The sequence below is a fragment of the Phyllopteryx taeniolatus genome, chromosome 8 (genome assembly GCF_024500385.1).
Source record: "Phyllopteryx taeniolatus isolate TA_2022b chromosome 8, UOR_Ptae_1.2, whole genome shotgun sequence".
Lineage (NCBI taxonomy): Eukaryota > Metazoa > Chordata > Actinopteri > Syngnathiformes > Syngnathidae > Phyllopteryx > Phyllopteryx taeniolatus.
Genome location: NC_084509.1, coordinates 4082916 through 4108093, shown reverse-complemented (window position 1 = coordinate 4108093; position 25178 = coordinate 4082916). Strand labels below are relative to the sequence as shown.

Genomic DNA, 25178 nt, shown 5'->3' with positions numbered 1-25178 from the left:
GGATATTTTACACCAGATAACAAATTTGCTTTTAAAATACTATACATGAGCCCTGTACAAGCATTCAATTAATTTACTCAGCATCATAGTTCTATCAAATGTTTAGTTGCAATATTTCTGTCCTTCAGTGACAAATTGTGAAGTCAGCATCAGGAGGAAACAGTAGCAGCACAGCAGCTACACAACAACAAAGCCTGTCAGACTGTGGTGCGTGTTGTGTTTCGTGGTTTCCCCTCACACTCCCCTCTTCCCCGCACGCTCCCCTCCTTCTGCTACCAGCCTCTCCTCCTTTCAGCAAGCTCTCGTCAGCCTCTTCCGCCCTGCTGCTTGTCTTCGCTCCTCTTCCTCACCTTTTGTTTGGTTTGCTTTCATGTTCCTATCTGAAACCTCAGTCTGTCTATTTTGTGCCTGCCTCAATGCTTCATGTTTGATTTCAGCTGCCTTGTGCCTCTCTTGCAAACAGTTTCTTTCGGTGTCAGCTTTCCTCCTTCGCTCAAGTGTGAAGTAACAATGCCATTGAAAAGTCTGCTTGCTGTACCTGTCAGTCTCTTTCTTCTCTGTCCTCTGTCACTCTGTAAATCATGTGGCATAACAGCCTCTGGTGACAAGTTTGGTTTTGAGCCAATGTAACCTATATGTTTGTGTGTGTGTGTGTGTGTAGGTGTGTGTGTGGTGTGCGTGTGTGTGTGTGCGCGCGCGTGTGTTTGAAAGCAGTGCTGAGAGACAAGTTGGCGCATTCCAGCGTGGAATTTCAGAAGATGAGAGAAGAGAAGCAGCATCTAACTAAGCAGCTGACGTAAGTGTGTACAGAATGTGGTAACGCACAGACTCTCTCATTCACATGAAAAAACATGCACAGTTACACAGTTGGTAGCACAGGTGGATCGCAGTATGGGGAATGTGCTGGGTGAAGACCAGGTCATCCCGCTCAGATGTTTCATATTTTCTCACTTGCCCTGCCTGAACCAGGAAATATTCATATTCTCAGAATTTCTAAGCTGCACCACCTTGAAACCCTCACACAAAGATCGAGCTGAGGGTTTAAAGTTTGATGGGGAAATATACCCCTGTGGCTTTAGAAAATATGCTTCTGCTGATTTATTGCTATGCAAACATATTTTAATGCCCTGACATGCAGATTGAAATAAGAAGACAAACTTAAACTAGAAATCCTTGACCGCTTCATAACGAGAGCTGTCTATTATTTTAGTTGCTGTGATTACTACTGAAACAACACATTGTAGTCCCAGCTCATGTTCCTTATTAATGGCTAAACAATCTCACACTTATTGAATTCTGCTTCACAATTCCTGCAAGAAGTGAAGGATGATTTCTTGTGAGTCGAAAATGTGATGCAGTACCATTCTGCACCACTACAAACGGCAACCACAATAAAGAATATATTTTTTTATTAATACTTCTCTGACGGTGTCAATACAAACCTAACATTACAATCTTTGCAAAGAAAGATTAGAGCAGGGGTGGCCAACTAGTCAGAGACTAAGAGCCACTTTTTTTTCTGTGTTACTGCAAAGAGCCACATACACGGGTACACATGAACATCATCTTTTAATCATGTATGCACGCATACACAGACCTCTGCTCAGCCAGATCTAATGAAAATAACCACACCAACATGATAATATCAGTAATTTTCAACAGTTAACATTGTGTGCACTGTCTCACACACACAAACTCTCAGTTCAAGCAAGTCCACAAACAATAATAGAATAATTTTCAATAACATCTTTCTCTTACTATGCTGCTTAGTGAGACTTCTGGCATTCCTTATCTTGAACAATCCTCTTCAAATCTGGCTTGTATTCTGTTGTTGCCACTCTAAGCAATTCTTTCAAATGAGTGTCAGTCAGAACAGATCGATGCTTTGATTTCACATGTTTCAGGGTAGAAAACACAGACTCGCAGACGTACGTTGACCCAAACATGGACAGTATCTTAAGCGCAGCTCGTTTGATGTTGGGGTATTTTTCAATTGGCACACTTTTCCAGAACTCAACGGTCCCTTCCCTTAAAACAGCTTTCAGTTGATCCTCCTCACAAAGGTCGATCATCTCCAACTCAGCCGCAGCCTCATCTGTGACGAGCGGGGCTTTCAAACAGTCTGGCTTCCAAGCCAGCTGATATGATGCAAGCGTTACGGTCTCCGAGTGTTTTGTAAATTTTTTGAAAAACTGCACCTGCTTTTCAAAGCGACCAACTTGTTCTTGCGAAGTTCAGTCCCTTTTGGAAATTCCTGTTCGATGTTAGGGTGGAGTGAGCTGAAGATTTGAAGCTTTGAAATGCGCTAATGCTGCGTGACATATAAGGCAGATCGGCTTGCCATTACGTTTAACAAAAAAATATAAACTCTCCCACTCTGGCAAAAACGTCCTGTGTTCTTCTTCATATTTTCGTTTGGCTGTGCTTTTTTCCCCTGCCATTTCAAGAGGTAACTTGACGGAAATTGTTTACAACACAAATGATGTCACACCAAAGATTCTCTCGTCGCTCGTTTGACGTCACTCAAACAGGCTTACATGGTCAGTGTGCCATCTAGCTGTAGGGGGAGTGAATGACAGCGCCAGCCAAGCATTTTTGACGCATGTCATGTGACAGCTCCTGAAGAGCCGCATGAAACTAGTTAAAGAGCCGCATGAGGCTCGCGAGCCGCGGGTTGGCCAGACCTGGATTAGAGCTTACAGCTCTTGTATTGGATATATTTATGTAAAAGTGATCATAATGTGGTTGCTCAGTGCAGCTCATATCTAGAATTTATGATGGTCCAAATTGAGTAGCAATGACATTATAAATGTTCTCACTTGGTATACAAAAAGAACAAAAACAAAATAAATAACTGACTCTACATGGATACAAAAATGGACTTTATGCAGTATGCTCTCAACTGCTCTTTGAAATACTTGATACTATAAAGTGTTTGACAGACATTTGGAAATGTCCTGAACTCATCCATCCATCCATCCATCCATTTTCTGAGCCGCTTCTCCTCACTAGGGTCGCGGGCGTCCTGGAGCCTATCCCAGCTGTCATCGGGCAGGAGGCGGGGTACACCCTGAACTGGTTGCCAGCCAATTGCAGGGCACATAGGAACAAACAACTATTCGCACTCACAGTCATGCCTACGGGCAATTTAGAGTCTCCAATTCATGCATGTTTTTGGGATGTGGGAGGAAACCGGAGTGCCCGGAGAAAACCCATGCAGGCACAGGGAGAACATGCAAACTCCACACAGGCGGGGCCGGGGATTGAACCCGGGTCCTCAGAACTGTGAGGCTGACGCTCTAACCAGTCGTCCACCGTGCCGCCATGTCCTGAACTATAATAAATAAATCCATCCATCCATCCATCCATTTTCTGAGCCGCTTCTCCTCACTAGGGTCGCGGGCATGCTGGAGCGTATCCCAGCTATCATCGGACAGGAGGCGGGGTACGCCCTGAACTGGTTGCCAGCCAATCGCAGGGCACATACAAACAAACAACCATTCGCACTCACATTCACACCTACGGGCAATTTAGAGTTGTCAATTAATCTACCATGCATGTTTTTGGGATGTGGGAGGAAATCGGAGTGCCCGGAGAAAACCCACGCAGGCACGGGGAGAACATGCAAACTCCACACAGGCGGGGCCGGGGATAGAACCCAGGTCCCCAGAACTGTGAGGCAGATGCTCTAACCAGTCGTCCACCGTGCCGCCTAATAAATAAATAAATTAATTAATTAAAACAAATACATTAATTAATTCATTAATTTGTACATATATCCCACATTCTCACACACAAAGACTGCTTTCAGTCTTGTTTTATCATTCATAATAATTGAAATGTCAGCCCCTTCAAAAGTGCACTCACAGACACTGGCAAAGAGCCACAGTGGGAGATATTCACTCCCACAAACATCCTCCTACATAGTGGGGGAGTAGATGTAAAATGTTACCTCTATCTGCTTATCAAAGCATTAAAGGACTACTTGACCTGACCAACTACAGATGAAGCACTCATTTGGTGTGTTGTTTCCTCCCTCTCCCCCTTTAAGTTCACCATCACCTCCTTCTTCTCTCCTACAATTTGTGAATTGTAAGAAAGGTTTTCTGTACTCCTTATCATATTTATTTTCATTCAGGGAGAGGATGTTACAGGATGTTTGTACGACTTGTATTGTCAGAATGAATATTATTTTCTGTTCCTTCACAATGGAAGATCTAGTTAGAAACTATTATAAAACACACTTATTGTTTAGTTTAAATGTATTTTTTTCTGTTTCTGTCTTGGATTAAATCAGATTGGACAGTGTATCCTTGTTTCAGCGTACTTGGTGCTTTCTAAAATGGAATACAAATGTAATCAATGTACAGTGGAACTGGCTGTGTGTGTGTGTGTGTGTGGGGGGGGGGGGGGGGGGGGGGTGTGTAGGTGTGTGTGGAATGTGCACGCATGTACATCCAAGGGAGGGATCAGAATCTCAGACTGAGAGGATGGTGGGGAGGTTTGCAGCCTCACGCAACCCACCCAGACATATGGACATATGCTATTGGGAGAATCAGCCTTAAGGCCATGTTACATCTTGTGGTGTATGTAGAGGAGGATAAGGAGTGGGTGCACTCAAGTCTGAGACAGTAATTGCATGATAAGGAGTGCATGTGCACGTGAGTGTGAGGACAGCGCCTGGTCCATGTGAGTAGCTCAGCAACCTAATCTCTATATAACAGCACTGTGTACAATATTGAATTTGTGGATTTCTTGAATCCTACTGACCCAATATAGATTACAGCACAACAGTCCATCGAACAACAGTACAGTACTCTGAGGTCCAACACGTTCCGGGACATACTATTTGCGCATAAGCATCTGGACCAAAGCATCTGGAGGAAAAATGCATTGATTGGTTCTTCCTTGGCCCATGCTCCACCACTACAATCTGAATATCTGACATGAAATACTGCAGATACAACCTCCTTGGATGAGGTAATTATTCCTTGATCTGACCCACGTGTGGCAGCCAGTCATGCAAAGTCTAGACTGAAGTCCAGATGGGATGTCTAAGTTGATCGGCTCACCCTGCTTTCACTGTCCGGTTAATACTGATTGGTTACCTGCTTACCAGCCATCGATGTACGACTGCGTGTGCAGTTTGAAGCCTTACAGCCACACTATTCATCATATCAGTCCCGCAGACTCCAAAAACCTTTGAATCCCTGTCAAGATCCCAAAACAAAAGGGGCCACATTGTTTGTGTGTAAGATGTGTTGCCCCGACAACTACCCACCCTTCGACTTCCACCTCCATCAAACATCAGATTTCCCCACCTGTTGCGTTGCTGTGGCGCCAGCCAATTGCCTTGGAAACGCATGCACACATATTTGAGGGGCAGTCTAAGGACAGCGAGCAGCAGCTGTGGAATTTCTCTGATCCTGCATGCAATCTGATCAGCGTGCCAGTGAGCCACTCAAGGGCAATTTGTTTTGTCATGACCACATATACCATGCTTACTCCTCCCTCGCTCGCTTTGTCTCTCTCTCTCTCACACACACACACACACACACAGTCACACACTCATCCTTTTCCGTAATTTGTTTTGTTCATTCACCTGAATCTTGTATTTGTAGCACCGTGCAGCTAGTGTGCGCTTGAGCCTCACGCATAATTTGATGATCATCTTTGAACGTAGCTAATGCTACTCACTACAAAACAGCTTTTAGGGGTAATAGATGGCTGCAAATCTTACTGGTTTTATGAAAGCATTAGTCAACAGATGAGTATGTCACTAGCAACTCTCTTCTAAGGCCTGGGTGACATTTTTGTCAGGGAGCTTCCTCGCGTATATGTGCACATATATCCGATTGGCAGGAGACCATAGCTCATTGTTTCATCAGAAGATGAAGAAAGACGTGGGTCATTCAGCACAGGAGAAGACCAGATTGAACTAATGGATTAGTGGGGGTGGAGGGATGGATACTCATAGAGTGAGATGAGAGATGAAAGAGGAGATGATGAATGAGTGAAGGTCAAGGGAGCAAGAGCAAAGGATAGAATTGATTGATGTGATACAGCATGTTTTCATGAGGACGACGCACACTGACTGTCTGCTTGGCCATGTGCGCTCATGTGTGCCTTTAAGTGTGCTGTGCCTACCACTGGGACTGACTGTTGCATGAAACACCCTATAATCTATTTGTGTGATCTACCACACAAAGGCCTGAGCCACAATTCTTGATTGAGACAGACGTGCTACCCACACGCTCCAGCAGGCCACCCCTCACCCCAAAAATATTTATAGTGGAACCTCTGAGGTCAAATATAATCCGTTCTGGAATGTTGGTCGATCAGAAACAATTTTTGCCAAAGGAAATACAGTACCGGAATTACAAATAATCCATTCCAGAGCCAAACTGCCCCAACATAAGATAATCAAAAACCTTTACATTATTACTTGTTATACAATCCAAATAAAAGTTAACCACTGTTAATATTAAGAGCTAAACACACAACTTTAATGGTTTGTAATATTGATCGATGAACCCAGAAGTCTATTATGTTGCATTAGCTCTAGCAACAGTGTTCATGTTACTGTTCAAAATTGTGTACAAACAAAAAAAACAAAAAATCCTTGTCTCCGTATGCTTATGTCTTCGTCGGTTAACAAATGCTTACTGCTCCTTTAACCCTAACCATATCCATTCGTCAACAACAATCTGCACACCTGTGTGTCTCACGTTTATGAGAAATTCCTCAACTGGATCTAATTACATAGATATTTTTCTTCCCCTTCTCTGATTTCGACAGAGAAGACAGTGTGAAGATAAATGTTTGATTCCTGTGTGCGTATGTCATCCACAACAGCTGATGAACTGTTTTTACAGCAAACTGATAGTTGCAGATATGCGTCTTTCTCCAAGCTATAATTTGAGCGACGCTTGCTGTCACTCTGCGATCACGCATGCTAGATTTATTGAGGCCCTAAATTAAATGTGGCATAACCATCAAATGTCTTCACTGAGGCTGGCACTCTGATTCAGTTTTTGGGCACATTCATTTTTTTGCCACAATCCAATTGTGCAAGTCATCATGTGTACTAGAGAATATAATATCCTTAGCAAAGCTGGGTAGTTGTAACAAGCTACATTTACTCTGTTTTTAAGTCATTTTGGTGACAAATAAATTATGCTTGTCAGAGTAGTTTTAATGCAACATACTTTTTGTATATTGTTAACAAGAACCACCACTTTTACTATTGCTTGCACAATCTATTTATTTTGGTTTGTCCAAGAGACTTCACATGAAACTGTTTCACCAACCCAATGTTCAGGGGCTCCAAACCAATCAAATGGAGCCAGGCAGTCACACAAACGCACACAAAACCTCTGCCCACACCGAAACCAAGTTTTTGAAGTGACTCTTTTACATGAAGCATAGCATGGCAGATCAATGGTTACCAGTGTTGTTCATATTTTGGGCGAACGTGACCTGAACTTAGTTCATTCCGGCCCGATGAACGTTATTGAGAACAGGCTCATTCTGGTGTCTGTGAACGGTTTTCGAACAAGTTCATTTTCAATCAAGAGTGCCAGGTTTTGTTCGGGACTTCCAGGAGAAAACACGGCTTAACACATTATATCATACCGTATGTCGGGGGACAAACGCTGTATTTGGGAAAGCATTCAGTGGGGCCTCGGCCGCCCTTCATGTTTACGTCGTAGCTGGACGAATGCGCAAGGTGTGTTTACGTGACACTGTGTAAATGGAAGATTACTAGGAAAATTATTATTTGTATCAGAATGCTTGAGTTAAAACACTGTACGATCACACTGTCTTTTTTTATTGTAAGAAAAGATAAGAGGAAATATTTTGTTAATATATATAAATGCAGTTATTAATGTCCTTTAATCATCGTTCCTGTCATACTGTGTAGTGTGTTTTTATGTTGTTGTTGTTTGTTTTTTTGCACATTAAGGACAGAAGCCCTGTTTTTTTTATTTTATTATTCCTCATTAAAAATATATATATCATTCAATCAACACGTTTTTCCTCATGTTTTTGAGATTATAGGGTGAAAGCTGCAGCTGGCCACTAGTGTGGACTGAATGGGTGGCAACGATGGGGAAATAAAAATGCTAGTATTTTGAGAGTAATCTCCGAGAGCAAACAAAAAAGAACACCTACCTACCGCATGTCATGCACTCTTATCTTTGTCTGCCTAAACATGGCCACATTTCAGCCTACAAGAAGTCCAATTCGAACTTGTACTGTTTCACGAGTGTAAACAAAGAAAGTTAATTTAAGACCCTTTCATTGGTCTGAACCTTTACTTTTACTTGATTCATATTATTCTAAAATAACAGTATTCTTCCTCCTTAGTCAACTTTACCCATCAGTGACTCCCTCATGGCATGTAGTTTAATGATAATAATCATGTTTTTATTTATCCTAACCTTAATACGGCCTGTGATAATATAAAATAACTATTTCCTGATCATGTTTCCTCTAGTCTATTTTTTACTGGGTACACCCAATAACTACAAACACAAAAATACTTGTTGCTGTTCCAGCACTGCTCTTAATTGTACTTTGAAGGCAACATGGCCTCATAGAATTGCAGGTAATACAGAGCAGACTTAAAGCATACCAGTCACCCTTTAGGTAATCCTCCTGGTATTTTCTTTTAATTGAATTTTATCGTAATTGGATCTTCCCTTTTTAAGGATCTCTCGGGACATTTGTTTTTTACTCATCAAAACCGAAAGAGACCCAGACTTATATTGTCATTTTTCGAAAGCAAAACACCTTGATTTTGATAGTCAAATAGAATTAGTTGTTATTGGAGCAAATTTAAGTCACTGCCAGGGCATGTCCTGTTTGCTGAAGATGAGACCATGGAACAGGAAACTCATGTTTGTTCTCCTTTGTTACTGTGGCAACCAAGTCTTTTCCCCTTTGCTTAATCAAAATGCATAAGCAGCTGTGACATACGGTATGGTCACATGGGACACACTAGCCATGTACTCATTTGTTTTTATATAGATGTCGGCTTTACTCCTAAATAAGCAGAAGATTTGGCTTATCTATATTAACAGTAGCTGTGATATGACAGGTGGGAAGAAAAAAAAAAGAAAGAGATGCAAATGGATTCAAGATGACACACGGGGAACAAAGCAAGGAAGAGGAAGACTGATAACTGGTGCCAGGCAGCTGTGAGTGTATCTCTGTGACTGCCAATTGTCAGATAAGATTACATGGGACTACAACTGAAACTTTCATGTTAATTTACAGAATGGAAAACAAAGTGACACATTTGATCCAGTTCAGTGGAGTAAAATGTACAAATCACTGCACGTATGAAGAGGATGGACTGCGAAAACACGCTGTGTGTTTGTGACCTCAGACATGCAGACGCCCTCACTCCATATCCTCATTGCGTGTGTCTGCAAGGTCATAGGGCTAGACAGCCAGCTCCTCACATACACACACACACACAAACGCACACAAACAACAAACACATTAACTGATCATGTCGCCCGGGCGGGGATTCGAGTGGGGAAGCCAACATTGTTAGAGGGTAAGGGTGAAGTCTCTCTAGTCCACATATTGTCATGGCACGCAGAATTTGAGTTAAAACTGATTTGCAATTTACTTTCTCAAGAGCGAGGCAGCAGCTGCACATAAAAGAAAAACACAGGCGCGCACATGCACGCAGCACATTCACTTTGCATTTTCACCACTAAGAGGATCTTAAAATCGCTCACGGAAATTGCTTTGCACGGCATTCATCCATCATAGATGTTCATCACAAAAACAGAAGAAATATTGTCATGTACAATGCTTTGTTGAACTTTTTGTTGTTCCCAGTGGGGAAATTCTAAATGAAGTTTGATATATCCTACATTCAGATGTAGTTGTTGGAGTGATTGTTGAAGTTCTGGCTCAAGTATTTTTCAATGACCCTTGTAAATTCTGAACATGGTTTGCATGCCAAAGAGAGTCTGAAAGATGTCTCCTCCTCAGACCAAGTCAGAACATCGTTCAGAGGAGGTCAAACACACTGATAAACCTTTGTTTTTGTTTTTAAATATGCCACACACAAAAAAAAATGCAAATAAAACCTCTTCCAGAGCATTTTTATATCATATTTATTCTTTAACTGTACAGGTTTTAACATTATTAACTGTCATGCAATTGTAGAGGAAAGTTAACCACTTTCAATATTTAAACTTAAATAATAAAACGGTCAGAATTGAATGACCAATGATGACGGCATAATCCGAACGTGACTCCCGCCACACGCAGTTGTCATACAAATGTAAGAAGTGTAAAACAAACAATAAAATAAAACTCTTCCTCAACTTTGATAATAATACACAGTGTGTATGTTGATGCTGGAGTTTTATTACTGTTTTGATTGAATGCAAGTATGCTTGCTTGGTCATGGAACTTGTGGTGTGTATTCTCTTCACACGTTCTTTTAACACCACTTATGTTAAGGGCGTTCCTTCTTTTAGATTAAATGTCAAAAACTGCCAAACACGCACAGAGCAAATCTTTGATGTTTTATTAAATGAACACTTGAGAGATATACTGACCATCGGTTTGGAAGTTTTGCGAGACTTAGTGGCGTAGTTTTCTGAAATATTTGTGTTCAAATTCTGAATTGATTATTTATGTTGATGCTTATCTTGAGTTTACTGAGCCAACAGAAGGATCGAGTGAAAGCTGAGAGGCTCAGGCTGAGCAATACTGTATTGTTCACTTTGTTTCTCCAGGGAGCAGACACAACAGAAAGAGCAGCTGCACCAGAAAGACGAGTCCGAGAGGGAGTACAAAGAAAAGCTGATCAGGTATATATTTGCCCTCTCTCCTGTCATGTGTCAAATGATTTATTTCCCTTGGTCTCTTTTCTCCAAATTTCCTACAAACTAATTAGATCCCTGTCATTTCCCCTGCAAATCATCTGCTTCCTCTATTTCAACGCGTCTCTTCATCTCCTTCCTCCCAGAGAGATGGGGGTGGAAAAGGAGGTGCTTTAGGGGGCGGGGGGTTCAAAGTCAGCTGAGATCAACTCTTGGATCACTGAAGGAGATCATGGCCTCTATGAAGTGCCAGTGAGAAGTGAGTCCTCTGTGAGGCGTGCGCAACAGATGGAGGCACTTCTTTAGTTGGCGTAGAGTCATCTTTCTCACACTCCACTGTGCACAGATGCGTGCACGTCAATAAGCAGAGAGCGCCACACCGGCTATGCAAAGAGACACACATCGACCCACATGTGTGCACCCATTCAGAGTCTCTCATCTTTCTGCAGGCGTTGAAGGGATGTGAGCTGTTGTATTTGTTCACATGGTATCTGCAGCTATTCTTTTTTCTAAGCCACTGGAAGCCTGGTGTGTTCAATTAAACTGATTTATTTCTCCACTCAGCAGTCCATGATGCCTCCCCACCCTCATCTGGCATCCTATACAGAGTAACATGTGATAATACTCTACACGGATGGAACAAAGGCTTTAAAAACAGAGGAAGCAGCCCCCTATAGTTGAGCTAATTTAAAGCTGTACAGCACTATTCATCAAAATCCTAGATTCTGTTTTCAACCCTGGTAGCAAAAACGCAAGTCTATTAAAGCAGATTCATTACATCTCAAATGGATGGATGGATGTCAAAATAAAACTCAGCACTCTATTAGTCAAACAAACAAATAACATTGCTGAGCTGAATTGGATAGTTTATGTATGGACAATAGTTTTGTTTTCTATTTTGTAAAATGCACTTCCTGTACACGTACAAGATGTAAGAAGAAGAAATGTAATTACGTCTTCTCTTGCATGCTAGCTATATTACATTTATGTATGTTATAATATATTTAGGCGGCACGGTGGACGACTGGTTAGAGCGTCTGCCTCACAGTTCTGAGGAGTGGGGTTCAATCCCCGGTCCCGCCTGTGTGGAGTTTGCATGTTCTCCCCGTGCCTGCGTGGGTTTTCTCCGGGCACTCCGGTTTCCTCCCACATCCCAAAAACATGCATTAATTGGGGGCTCGAAATTGCCCAGAGGTGTGAATGTGAGTGTGAATGGTTGTTTGTTTGTATGTGCCCTGCGATTGGCTGGCAACCAGTTCAGGGTGTACACCGCCTCCTGCCCAATGATAGCTGGGATAGGCTCCAGCACTCAGAAAATGGATGGATGTTATATTTATATTTCTTTTATCCACAATTGCTGCTGAAACGATGCAAATTTCCACATTGAGCTTAGCAATCAGCATAGCTTTGAAATCGTCTTTGCCTCTCCACTCCTCGTCCTCCCTCCGTGACACTTTTGTAAGAAGCATGATAAGAAGTAGCTCATTCGCTACCGTGGAGGTGATGATCAGTGACTTAGAATGCATTGACATCAGATGCAAAAAGAACTTTCGCCTCTGCAGCTTGGCAGCCATGCGGCGTAATAAAATAGCGTGCACCAGGCAGCTGTTCAATGTGGATGCACCCGTAATGTCAGATTTCTTTCTTTTTCTTTCTTTCTTTCTTTCTGGATTTCTTTCTGGATTTCTTTCTTTCTGGATTTCTTTTTTCTAATATCCAGAACAATCAGTGTTACACCTGCAACGATTCAATGTTCAGTGATTTCCGTAACAAAATACGTAAGTTCCGCAACATTTGGCAGCTCTGCATATGTGTGTGCACAATCATTCATTGATACAGTGCAACTGGCACAAAGTTGAAAACACACATTGCAATAAATAGAAAAACATCAAGAGTAATGTAATATAAACATTGACATGGTCAAACGTGGCTAAATAAAAGGTCAGGAATATGTGCGCTTTTCCATCTCGGCTGTCGCGTGCGATGTTTAGGAAGACTCTAAAAAACTCAGGTATTAATGTAATTGTGAATGGTTGTCTGCCTCTTTGTGGCAGTCCAGTGACTGACAGCTTGAATAGGCGTCACCTTCCCCTTGACCCTTAACAGATAAGCCGTATAAAAGTACAGTATAAAAACCTTAGTAAATGGAAATGAACGGATGATGTTGGCACTTATTTTGTTGTTGGTCTCTTGGGCGATTGAGGTGAAAGGTCGAGATTGCCGGTCAGGTCGTATGTTTATGGAGCCTTGCATCTTCTTCTGACTTTATTTGATCTATTTTGATCTATTTTCTTCTCATGTCAGAACAAGAACTCTTGATTTTGAATCATGTCTAAATGATAAATGTTTGGGATTTGGGGTCAGATTAGTAGGTACATGCTTTTGTTCTTGGCAAGGTGTTTTTTTTTTTTTTTTTGCTTTATGTCAAAAGTATCTATTCATTTTATATACTATCTGGCACAACAAATGTGTTGTTGTAAATCACGTAACATGCAAATTCCTGCTCGGGATGCCTGGAAGATGGTGAGAGTATTTTTGACTAAAATTTTAATTATCTTCCTTGTCCGCATTGTTTCTCAATTACAAGCTTGTGAGATGAGTCACAGAGTGTGAGACGATGTCATCGGTGATTCTTTTTAATTGATGATTCATAACAAATTAAGACTACACAGAGTTGCCCCTTAGAATTTTGTGGTTAAAACGTGGACATCATTTGCAGTGCAGTCATCCCTCGTTGTCTGGGCTCACACAAAAATTGAATTATCATAAAGCGGAAAAATAGAATGTGCCTCTTGATGAGGTGGCAGCCCCACACACACACTACACACTTGCCTGCCCTTAAAAGCAGCCTGCCGTGTGAGCAAATGAGAGAGTGCTCCCAGATTTTCCCATCATTCCTCCCTATAATCCCCCCCAGACCTCCTTCTGAGGGCTGAATTTGCACGATTGCACTCCTCGGAGGGTCAAACACACGCACAGACGCACATGCGAACACAAACACATGCATGCTTGCAGGCTTGACAGTTTGTTTTGTATATTGCTCTTCCTGACATCTACTTTTTTTTTTTTAAAGAGAATTATATGTTGTAACAGTTCATGTTATGAAGCGAACAAACACACACAAACATGGTCTGCAGTAGTTTGCTACATTAACAAAAGCAGTCAAAATCCTCACTCAAGAGGATTTTTTTTAACTGCAAAAACCTTCAAGTCTCAGCTTTCGTCACACGAATCACAACACACAAGAGTGTGATTATCTCAGTTATGTCCAGAGGTGGGTAATAACACGTTACATCTACTCTCTTATTTAAGTAACTTGCCCTTGGGATACATTATATACGTCAGAGTACTTTTAATGCAACATACTTTTAACTTTCTGTCAAATTGGAAAATACGCACAGCGAGCCTTGCAGTTGCACAAAAATCAGAATTCGCCGGCATTTGCCACTGCCACAGATGCACTGACTACGAAAATAGAGCCCAAAGTCTCCACACCCCCACACAGAAGCAAGGTTTTTAAAGTGACATGTTTACGGTACATGAAGCATGGAAGAAACAACAGCGTAAGACAGAAAAAGCCGAACACAGCTGACCTCACGTTAAATCTATGTTTACCTTACTGACAAGGAAAAAGAATAGCTATTTTGTGCGCTGTCATCTGTGTCTGCCTAAAAATGTCCACCTTTCAGCCTACAAGTACTCCACCTCGAACTTGAGAAAATGTGTTACGGTTTTCTATGTTACCTCTGCCTGGTGAGCCTTGTGCTGTTTCACAAGTGTAAATAAATAAAGTTAATGTAAGGCCACTTCTTGTGGTTGAACTTGCCTTTGTTTGTGTTACTTTATAAAGATTTTATTTATTGTTGTTTTCGTTAAAGTGGTATTTTTGAGCATGTATCATTCCTATTTTAGATTTTTGCCTATTTGACGTTCATGCTGTGATTTCAAAAAAATAATACATCAGAAGTGACTCACCATTTACTCAGTACGTGACAAATTTTTTTACTGATGTACCGTGTGTAATTTACACATGTAATTTCTCGTGTGTAATCCGCATTTCCTCCCCCCCAAAAAAATTGTCAAAAGTCAATAGTGCGCATTATACATAGGTAGAGGAGCAAATGGGAAAAACTTGCACATTTTATGAATCTATGCCGGCATCTAGTGGTTATGAAAAAGTTGTACACTTTTATTCCAAAATTCCACCGACACCTAGAGGTTACGAAAAAGGTGTACACTTTCATTCTGATATGCCACCGCCACCCAGTGGTTATAAAAAGGTGTAGCCTACACATTCATTCCAATATGACATGGGTACATATGACTGCATATATGTAGAGTTGTACTCATAAGTTTAAATACCCTGGCAGAATTTGTGAAATATTGTTTTGTTTTTTTTTTAAATATGACTGAACAACAACAATCCTTAAATTTCTTCATGGTTATGTTTTGCTTAATGATAATGCTTTTCTGAAATGCTTGACTATTTAATTTGTCCCGCCTGTTTGGAGTTTGCATGTTCTCTCCGTGCCTGCATGGGTTTTCCCCGGCGACTCCGGTTTCCTCCCACGTCCCAAAACATGCGTGGTAGGTTGATTCAAGACTTGCCCGTAGGTCTGAATGTGAGTGCGAATGGTTGTTTGTTTATATGTGCCCTGCGGTGTACCCCGCCGCTGGAGTGGATAATATGTCTGCCCCAACTTCGACGCAATGGAATGTAGATGCTGCTCTTTGTCATACTTAAGGTTATGTAGTCCTCTGAGAGATGCACACGTGTGTACACAAACAGGAGGGCACTCACCTTCTCCTGCAGGTGTGCTCATATTCTTAAGTGCAAGCTGTTGATTGACGCTGAAGTAGAATTGGAACATCCAGTTCCGATATTAACCTAATCAAGGCTATTGTCCAGATATGATGCTGACATGCATTTGCAGCATTTTCTGATTTTACTAATCTCAAATGAACTCATCTGCTTCGATAATAGCATTTCTTAATTGATAAGATTTAACATCTCAACTCCATCTGTCACTTTGTTTTGTTATTTCTCAGCTATTTTATTTTAAGCTTCCACTTTTCCTTTGTTCCCCAAACTAGATTTGGCAGGGTTTTTGTTGCCTCTTCATTTGTGCAAAAATTGACTCTCTGAAAGGATCATCAAAAATAGGAGCATGTATGAATATTATCAACTACATGAAGTGACTTCTGAAGACGGATGTACATGTTGTTTGGTCTCATGTGGGTATCTTAAGGCACTTCGTGCAGCTCAGTAATGGTTTTAAAAACAGATGGAAGTCGTATCAAGCGAGGGAATTGGTTATTTACTCCTGCGGCAGTTGCTATTTGAGCCTGGTTTCAAATGTTACTATTGACCTGATACCACATTCTTTCTCCCGCCACAGCACATTTAAACTATTCTTATTTTATCTTGTTAGTTTATTTAAATCAGTTGTTATCTATGGTACCTCGGGTATTTTCAAGTAAGTAATTTGTACTGCATAATCCTTTAAGAATAAGACACCTGAATGAGTAAATGTATTTATTTTCTGGGACATGTTGACATAGTCTCAGGGAAGAGCCAAGACCAGGATGGAGCAGGACCACATACAGCAGCTGTCATAGAAGGTAGTGCTTACACACACCTGCAATATTGGGAAGACAGAGGAGCTACCAAGGTTCAAGACAATTCACTCGGGTGCTTTTTGACCCATGTTTAAAAATTTTACCCATTAGAAATGAAGTAAGGGAAACAGAAATAATCCAGGATAGAGTCCAACTGTTGCAGTGTAGAATATTACTTGAGTACAAATCTTAAGGTATTAGGTATATTGCGTGCCTGGCTGTAGACGGACATGACTATTCTTCTGCTTTGTACTCCGCAGTTAAGGCATTAAGTCAAGGAACATTTTTTTTTCTAATTTTGTCCTGTAGGAATGAGTAATGAGGATGTTTAGGGGAAATGTTTTGCGGTAAAAGTATACACTTTATACTGGAAGTGTAGTTGAGTAAAAGTGAAAGTTGTCAGAAATTGAAATAAAGATGTAAAGTACAGATAAGAAATGTGAAAATTCTGTTTAAGTACAGTACATTACAAGACTGCATTTTAACATCCTTGAGGGTGATATAAATATAAATGTACAACTATGCACTATAATTAATAACCCACTGTTAATATTGAGGTAAAATCTCTCATAATAATAAAAAGATCATAATATTCAGTCTGTAATGAAAAGGGGTAATGCAATAAAGACAAATGTACGGAGCCCCCCTGGTGCCAAGGTATGAGAAAAATAAAATTCATTGATAATCTGTTCCCTCAGTTTAGTAATCCGTTCCCTCAGTTTAGTAAACTGTACCCTCAGTTTAGTAATCCGTACCCTCCGTTTAGTAATCCGTACCCTCAGTTTAGTACTGTGTTTAGGAAACACGCAGGCTAATTGTTGCCAGTCCTGGTAGTACTGCTATATAATGATCAACCCCCTCGAACTACAGCAATATTGCCTTTCAGTTGAAAAAATGGGATGCAGGATATATCACGACATGACAATTTATACACAGAATTCACACGAGTAAGAATATAACATACAAATAGAATTTACTTCACTTGACAGATATACGTAGGTATACGGAGCCCCAGACATTTGCTAAACTGAGGGAACGGATTACTAAACTGAGGGTACAGTTTACTAAACTGAGGGTACAGATTACTAAACTGAGGGTACAGTTTACTAAATTGAGGGTACAGTTTACTAAACTGAGGGAACGGATTACTAAACTGAGGGAACAGATTATCAATGAATTTTATTTTTCTCATACCTTGGCACCAGGGGGGCTCCGTACAAATGCACAATGCTAAGATAATTTTTTATTTTTTTTAACTGAACCTTAATCTAGTAAAGCAATGGAGAACATTCACATTTGCAATGCTGATCAGGCATGTTGCATGTTGCAGTACATCTCAAACAACACATTTTTTAAACATTATTTTTAAATGTCAAACAAGTGTAAAAATAAATTAACTACTTTAAAACTTAATACACAAAAAGGAACATCTACAGTCAAGCTGAGGTTTTACTGCTTTGAAAGTACTTCTCTTAACATGCTGTGTATATTCTGCTCACGTTATTCTTTTGATGAGGTTGAATATAAAAAAAGCACTCTAACAGAATGCATTGTATATGGATAATCCATACTAAGAAATACTTTATAGTTATAGTTACTCACAAGCCTAGCTTTGACACTGAGGAAGTAAACTTTTGAGTCTATTGAGAAGAGATTTGATATAAATGCTGCATTTGGCAATTGATTTAGCGGGGCCACGGCCAACATTCACGGCAGGCACGTCGCACTTGCGTGAGAACGTGAGGTGCGTTCAGGGACAGTGTAAATGTGAATTAATTTGTTCTTTGGTGGTTTCTTTTGTAATACAGTGCATAAATGTAAAATTGATTACGAGGAAAATTATTTCTATCTGAATTATTTAGTTAAAACTCTGTACGATCACACTGTCATGATATAGAAATTATTTTGTTTTGTAATATAAGAATAAGTGGAACGTTTTTATTCTGTAATAAATGATATCAGCATTTAAAAACAGTATTTTAAGTTCACTTATACAATTGTGTCACGATACAATTGTATAAATTTTGACTGGACACTGAAGCAGGCGGAGGCTGAAGAGGTTTGTGGAGAATGGTTTACTGAGAAGGGATTCAGAGTTGGACCCCTGAGGCATAATGGCGGACCGTCAAGACAGGGGACATGAGGGAGGCTTGACGGCGTGGAGCACGGAAGGAGCACTGAGGTCAGAAAAATTGCGAGAACTGGCATAGCTTACGTGCGAGTTGAGAGCCGACAGTGGAGTACTGGATCTGGCAGGCTTAAATGCAGGTGATGATGAAGGTGCTGATTACTGGGAAGAGAGAGAGAGAGGGCGAGAGGGGCGCAAAGCGCCACCCAAGCTCCGACAAAGGAACTGCAGGGCAGAGCTCATGACACTTGGGTAATATTTGTCTGATATTTACATTTGTTTGATGATCTTAAACATTAAAGTGGCAAATAATCCAAAAATATAAGAATTTGAGAAGGGGGCCAATACTTTTTCAAGGCACTATAGTTCATTTTTGGACTTTGAGCTAGTTTGCGTAGAAAATGAACTTTACCAACAAAAGGGACAATCTTGATTTACACAATGTGGATAATTTTTAAGCTATAGAGTCAGAACTACTCAGAGGTGGGTAGTTACTCAAGTAAAATTTTCGATAAGCTGTACTTGTCAGAGTACGTTTAATGCACCGTACTTTTTACTTTTACTTGAGTATTTATGTGAAGAAGGATCGATACTTTTACTCCGTTACAATGATCGACATGCCATTCGCTACTTTTATTTATCCATTCTTGCATGTGCGCGTTTATTTGTAGACTCCATCTTCGACTTCCGCATAGGGCGCCGTTGCGCCAATCCAACGTGATCACTAATGTCATTTGACTCCAATTCACGAATCAGACGACACTGGGCAGTCACATGACCGCGCACGTAGCCTTCGCGAGCCAATCAAAATGACTCATTTTGGGGGGGAAAAAACAGCCGCGTGAGTGTGTTTACTCCAAAAAACAACAACTTTGTCATGCGGCTCTTAAATTGTGACTTCCCAAACTTGAATATTTCAGCCCACTTCTAACTTTCTATTGTCTTGGCAGTGGATATGGCAACATTAGCCCTATCCTGTGGTGCCAAGCACACACACAATCACTAAGTCTGGTCAGCAAACAGCTTCTTCATGAAGTCATTTAAGTGAATAAAGCAAATCATTTTTCTGTAGGGCCCAATGCATGTGTTGTTGGTTTTTGGGGCAGTTACACATTGAAATGGTGGCAGGTGTGTGTCGACTCCCATATATTATTATTATTTTATTTTATTTGGATGTTCATGCTCTGATTTAAAAAAAAAAATCTGAAGTTACTCACAATTTACTCTTTACTTGAGTCGTTTTTTTCATTGAGTACTTTGTTACTTTTACTTTCAAGTAAATATTTAGATGACTATTTTTTACTTTTACTTGAGTCATATTATTCTAAAGTAACAGTACTCTTACTTGAGTACAATATTCGGTTACTCTACCCACCTCTGGACCTACTGTACACCCACACTCAAAACTGATCTGCCTTCCATTAGTCGAACATTATAGATGCCTTTTCTTTCACTGCCAAAAATCATTGAGGTGGTTTTATATCCCAACTAAGAGTTCAAATATAACTCACAAATGTTAGAGACTGAGAATAAAGCAGAGCAACACTGCCAGTTGGGACCATTTGTTTTGACGTGGAACCATAATTAGAGTGGTTCTGCATAAAACAGCAAAGTGTGTATAATTCAGCTCTCACTTGGCTTTCAAATTACCTTGATTCAGCTGCACAAACACATTTCACCGCACAGACAACCCACTTTGTCATGAAATATTTCAGTCCAGGTGATCAAAGGGGAAACTAAACACAATTGTCAGATAGATTAAAAAAAGAAAAACACATTGACAGACCTATGTCATCATCATCTCTGACATGAATAACATATAAAGTTTATGCCGGGGGCCATTTATTGTGTCAAGTTATTGTTCAATCTGGGTTTCCTGGCCTACACCCATGGAACAGGAAGTGGTCACTCGGGTACCATTTTTAAACACACCCAGCAGCTGTATATACACATGCACGCACACGAGAGAGAGAGAGACAGAGAGAGAGAGAGAGCTGTATATACACATCCATACACACAAGAGAGAGAGAGAGAGAGAGAGAGCGAGAGTTAGGATATAAGAACACACAAATTAACCATGCTGCTCACACGCACTTTCTCCACATAAAGAGGAAGTGTTGTTTTCTCTTTTGATGCGACTCACGCAAACAGAGCCTTTTTAAACGGTGTCACAAAACCGCAAGCATAACACACTCACTTGCGCGTGCAAAAACTCACACGCTTGTCCTTGTAATTTTTCCTTGACATCCACTCCCACTATTCTTTTTTGTTACACTTGCATGCATTTATAGTAAATGTGCAAATGCAGATGAACGAACGCACAAAGCATCCACAGCCAAATTGGCAGCTTGACTGGTTTTGACTTGCTTTTCAAGATGAGGGCTATATCTTGACATTTGCCTTTCCAAACATAATATGGCTCAGTTTTGATTAGGACTGTCAAATGTTACCCAAAACTGATGATTGTTCCAAAGTATTTTTACAAGGTCAGTCACTCATTATTTATATAATAGGCTATAAAAATAAGGCCACCGGTCTGCCTTGTTTGTTTGTTGTTTTTGCTTTTGTGACATCCTGTTATAACTTCCTGTTTACGTTCCCACAAAGCCTAGAGGCTGTGTGAAAGCTGTTTTTTTCCTAAAATCAATAAAAACGATGTTGGCGATGTGAATGACCAGAATAAGTTACATACTACCGGCCTGCCATTCATGTGTTTGGACACGCCGGTACTGTGGAAAAAAAGTGAGACTCGACAAAATCTGAGACCGGGACGTTTCCAGCAGGCTATCTAGGGGGCGATGTCGGCCATGGCCTGCGTTTGAGAGGTCAACAGCCAAAGAGAAGAAGAATACTTGAGTCAGTACTTGTGTTAAAAGTGTAAATTTGAGCTATTGAAAACTTGTGCGTTGGCATTGATGAATTGGTAAATGTGGAAATCAAAGTCTTTCTATCAGTCGCACACACACAAAACGCACACACTCTTTCTCTTTTAATGCACATACACAACTATACAAATTATACATTAAGAATAGTTTTTGTCTTTAAATGGCTATATATAAAATAGTAAATGATTATAGATGATTTATTGAAATTGGAAAATATTAACATTTATAGAGGTACAGTGGACAACTAGTTAGATCAACCCCCCCAGCCCCCCCCTGTGTGGAGTTTGCATGTTCTCCCCGTGCCTGCGTGGGTTTTCTCCGGGCACTCCGGTTTCCTCCCACATCCCAAAAACATGCATGGTAGGTTCATTGACAACTCTAAGCGGCTCAGGAAATGGATGGATGGATAACATTTATAGATTATATAGACATATAGCTAAATATTAACGATTATATATCTTTAAATGGTTATATACTGCAGCACGGTGGACGACTGGTTAGAGCGTCAGCCTCACAGTTCTGAGGACCCGGGTTCAATCCCCGGCCCCGCCTGTGTGGAGTTTGCATGTTCTCCCCGTGCCTGCGTGGGTTTTCTCCGGGCACTCCGGTTTCCTCCCACATCCCAAAAACATGCATGAATTGGAGACTCTAAATTGCCCGTAGGTCTGAATATGAGTGCGGATGGTTGTTTGTTTGTATGTGCCCTGTGATTGGCTGGCAACCAGTTCAGGGTGTACCCCGCCTCCTGCCCGATGACAGCTGGGATAGGCTCCAGCACGCCCGCGACCCTAGTGAGGAGAAGCGGCTCAGAAAATGGATGGATGGATGGATGGTTATATACTGTATAACGATTATAGAATATAAAATGACTATATTTATCTACACGCACAGACACATATCTACTGTATATGTGTATCTATCTATGTATATGGCCATTCAAAGATTAAATCATTAAGCGTTAATGTATTTTTCTCTAGTTATGTACTGTATATGCATTAAAAGAGAAAGTGTGTGTGTTTGTCTGTGTGTGACTGATAGAGGAAAAGAGTAATTTCCATATTTAGCAATTTATTAATGCATACACGCAGGTTACCAATAGCTCAAGTTTACACTTTAGCGTAAATATGATTATTAGGATTGCCACATAGTTTCGAGGCAGGACACACAGGATGTAACGACCATCCATCATGTGACCATCCCAAATATGTATCACATTTGTACAAAATATACAAAAAGAGGTTTGTTATGGTTAGGTTTAGGACTAGGGTTGGGGCATAAGGCAGTTTAGGAAGAGTTTAGGTTAGGATTAGGGTGGGTTAGGGTGAGTGGGAAACATATTAACACCATCCTGCTTAAGTCACATACTTGTTTTCCCATCTGGCAGCAGCAGGGCATTCTACAGGGATACAACAGCCAATCATAGTGCAGCAGCGCATGTCCTGGAGCCAGTAATGTTGGAGCAGTGGTTGTCCTGCCTTTGCGAATTCTAATAACGCCCCCTGGATAGCCTGCTGGAAACGTCCTTGTTTCAGATTTTGTCATGTCTCACTTTTTTCTACAACACCGGCAACTGCCAGAGGCGGGTATAGTAGCCAAATATTTTACTCAAGTTACTTTTGAATAATAGGACTCAAGTAAAAGTAAAAAAAAATAGTCCCCCAAATAATTACTTGAGTAAGAGTAAGAAAGTAAGTAAGTAAAAAACTACTCAAGTACTGAGTAACTAGTGAGTACCTAAAATTTAAAATAAATAAAATGTATTTTTTAAATCTAATAGAATGAAATGAATAAAATATGAAGGTGCAAATTCAGATATTGCTGAACAATATCACCTAATCCAAAACATAAGACACCTTTGTTTTTATAAAACAAAATCTTTGTAAAAAAAATAAAAGATTTAAAAAAATACGGCAAATGCAGCCCCAAGGAATGGTCTAATGCTATATTTTTTTCTACTTTTTTTTCTAACAGCACAATATGTCTAGGACTTGACGTTTAACATGCTGCCTTCTTGGCAGGTCACCATTGCAAAAGAGATGGTATGTTTTAACTGGTCTTTTACTTGGTAATGTTTAAATAAAATAAATAAAAATACATCTGGTTGCACAATGATGCACTCCCTCTTATAAATGGCATGTGGCTGTGTTCAGATTAAGTAACAGATCATATTCAAACTCATGTTCAATGGGAGTCCACACACACTTGCCACCATTTCAGTTTTTAAGTGGAAAAAACAACAACACATGCATAGGGGCTTACAGGAACATTATTTACTCTATCCACTAAAATGACTGAATGAAGAGGCTTTTTGCTGTCCAGACTTATTGATAAAGTGTGTGTGTTTATGTGTGTGTGTGTGTGTGTGTGAGAGAGAGAGAGAGAGAGAGAGAGAGAGAGAGAGAGAGAGAGAGAGAGAACAGAACGTACCCAAGAAGATGCATGTTTTACAGTTACTTGTGACCATAAAATAGTGCTAACGTTGCCATATGCACAGCTACAACAACAGCAAAAACATCTGCAGTTTACAGCAAGATGTTTTCTCAAGTTAGAAGTGGTCTGAAATGTCCATGTTTGGGCAGTGACAAAATGACGCTGCATGTTAAAGTTGTTGTTTTTCGTAGTCCGTATTGTAAACATGAGTCGCGCCGGGCTGTCACGACTCACTTTGATTGACCTGTGAAGCCCAATATAAGACTTTGTGTGTGGACACGTCACTTTCTTGTGTCGTTTGATTGGTGAACTTGAGTCAAACATGCGAATCACGGTGGATTGGAGCAACAGCGCCCGACGCAGAAGTCGACAACAAAAGTCTAACAATAGCTCGCTCACGCAATTATTGATAAATGAAAGTAGCAAGCGGCATGTACATTATTGTAACAGAGTAAAATTACTGTTTCTCCTTAACATAAATACTCGAGTAAAAGTAAATAGTATACTTCATTAAAAGTACTCTGACAAGTACAATTTATCCAAAATGTTACTTCAGTAAATATAATGGAGTAAATATGGCACGTTCTTACCCACCTTTGGCAACTGCAGTTGAGCTTTTGTCATTGTGTAGTTGACTGCGGCCCTGGAACAGAAGATTGCCGAGAATACACTGCGGCTGCAGGAGGAGAGAGAGGAGCTTCACAAAGAGGCAGAACTAGAGCTGACAATCCACAGGGAGAAGAACCAGCTGTTGCTCCAACAGTACAAGCAAGACAGCACACCACTTAAGCACGAGATGAAAATCAATATCTCATATTCTTGTAAATGGAATTATAAGAACCTATTATTGTCCATTTTCTCATTGTAATACTGTATCTACTTACAGCTTTGTTTTGAGAAAGACACTTGTTTTATTTCACAACATATTTTGGGGTTTAATGACTTTCTTTTCCCATGTTGTGTTTCTGTTCACTACCTGGCTGATCACTAATGTCCTTGTGTGATGCGTATGTGTGCAATAAATGTTCGACTGTGTCAATGAAATGTCCATAGTAAAGGCACACTGCCATTGTGTTTGTACCAAGGGAATAACATGGGGAAAAAGATGCAGGAAAAGAGAAAAGGTTGAGCCACAAAGACCCTGGACACAAAACAAAATGAAACCTTGAAAAGTGGACTAGAGAACAATGAAGCAAAACACACACAAGACATTGCTGGGAAATATATGTTTTTGGACACTCTTCTGGTATTTATTTGAAG

At 40.4% G+C, this 25178-nt stretch overlaps 1 long non-coding RNA gene across 2 annotated transcripts; it reads left to right on the top strand.

Annotated features, from left to right (window-relative positions):
- Positions 1-24808, top strand: LOC133482535 (uncharacterized). Of its 2 annotated transcripts, XR_009789824.1 has the most exons (4): positions 1-207; positions 662-796; positions 10770-10844; positions 24550-24808. It is a non-coding gene; the product is annotated as an uncharacterized LOC133482535 (long non-coding RNA). The 2 variants fall into 2 exon arrangements; XR_009789823.1 differs by lacking the exon at positions 1-207 and having other exon boundaries at positions 295-796.
- The last annotated feature ends 370 nt before the right edge of the window (positions 24809-25178 follow it).